Genomic DNA, 2,271 nt, shown 5'->3' with positions numbered 1-2,271 from the left:
GTGGTATGATGCATTAGATGTTTTTCATGTTTTGTAGGTTCAGTAGCAACCGGTGTACATGGGAAGATATGAGCACAAGGACTTAAAATAGAAGCGTATTTTATTTTTAGTATACCTTGTTGCCTTAACTTATGTTTGTAATTTTATCGCAAACCCGAAATTAACCTTGGGGTGTAAATTTTTTTGAGTTAATAGAATTTCGTATTTAGTAGAAAACTCTAATAATTCCATAAATAAATAGATGTGAAATTTCGGGTCCATTAGATAAGGGATCATATATTCCTCCACAACCCGACTAGCAACCGTAGCTCTTAAAAGTCGCTTTGGAACTCTGACCTAGTCAATGATGCGTCCATTAGATAAGGGATCATATATTCCTCCATTCTAGATATCATATGGACTGAGACATAGATTATATGAAGGGTCTTGAACATTCTAACACTCCTATGGTGTACATGCAACCTTAGAAACCTTGGATCTATGCTTTTCTAAGATACATGTAAATAATAATTTTCCAAGGTTTGCTTCCTAACTAGCATGTTATGGTGTACTTGAATCATAAAACACTAGTAGAATTACACACCTTTTGGTAGTGGTTGATTGCTTGGAGTTTGAGAGCCTAGCACCAATAATGTGGATGCTTCAAATGGAAGTCACAAATCACCACAATCTTTGGAAACTTGAGAGAGTAGTAGAACACTTCAAGAAATCAGCCACCCTTAGTTCTCACACACACCGGTGCCATTTCAAGTGCCAAGGACCCCTTTATACAGTGTGGTGGATTAGGGTTATATTTATGTAAATCCTAATACCCATGACCTTTCATTTCCATAAGATCCATGGGTTAAAGCTCCAGGGACTTATCATGCAAGCCTAGCCCATTCTAAATAAGCATTAGCCCACACTATATAAATACAAGAGCCCATATTTAATTAGTCACCCTTTTGATCACCAAATTAATTCTAAATTAATTTTAGATCAATACTAACTAAATAATATGATTTCATATTCATATATTAGAACTTATAATATATTAATAAATCATAACTTATACCATTCTTAAAAGATTATCCATATAAATTGTTCGGGTGAAGTGCAACCCAAATGGACCTTGCCGTGTTGGGTTAAGTACATCTCAAATATAGTTATGGACATAGACACCTTATCCAACAGTATAATCATTCTCTCTGTCCATCTATTGTTTCCCGATTTCCGATTTATGACGACTGACTAATTGAACAAATCAAATCAGTTCAGGCTTGGCCAAGCACTTAGGGTTGTCATCACTAAATCATCGAGGGGCCCACAGATATCGATTTTATCCCTCTAAGGGAAAAAGGAATGGATAAACTTCGACTCATCAAATCACACACAACAAACCATGTTACTGGTGCGTGTACATATGTCAATGTGCAATCGACTTGCAAACTAGAACTTACATGTCTTGGTTTCAAGAATATAAGATATTATCGTCTCACAATCACTCGCGATAAAATCCATGAAGTGACTAGATGAGCGTGGGTTTAGTCTAATACTCGAATCTTATTCCAGGAATACTCATGAACACTGCAACAAACTTGTGTTATATCTAAAACACCTAGACAATCTACAGTCAAATTCATGACAGTCTTGCTTCAATATCTATTGTCCAGCAGTTTGTGTCCCGATTTCAGATCTGTCTGACATACAACTTAATCAAACACATCAATTTAGTTCTGACTGAGCCTGGTAGATAGGTCAAAATAAAATCATCGAGGGGCCCATATATCGCTTCTAATCCTAGACGGAACATATAAACTTCGACTTATATGCTTGTTCTAATATTTGTTGATGCATACACAAAGGTACGTTTTATGACATCAAGTTACTGATGCGTTTTCGTACAATCAATGCATAACCAACTCATAGGCAACAACTCATATCTCTAGGTTTGAATACTTATATGATATTATCGTCTCATGATCACTCGAGATAAATTCCATGAAATGATACAAGTGAGCGTGGGTTTAATCCAATACTCAGAACTTATGAGCACTCATGAATGTTGTAGCAACTCTTGCTATACCCAACACCTTAGACATATACAAGCCAACTTCATGACATTCTTAATTCATACCTACTTCGAACATATGACCGACTATGGAGAATTTGAATGAAGAAATTATTCTGGAAGTCAAAACATGCAAAATTGAAACAATAGTAAATAATTGACATACGATAACAACACTTTACTTATAAATAAACAACAAATTATATTCAATCATCAAATGT

Source organism: Lactuca sativa, chromosome 6 (assembly GCF_002870075.4).
Source record: "Lactuca sativa cultivar Salinas chromosome 6, Lsat_Salinas_v11, whole genome shotgun sequence".
Classification (NCBI taxonomy): domain Eukaryota; kingdom Viridiplantae; phylum Streptophyta; class Magnoliopsida; order Asterales; family Asteraceae; genus Lactuca; species Lactuca sativa.
This window is presented reverse-complemented; position numbering follows the sequence as displayed.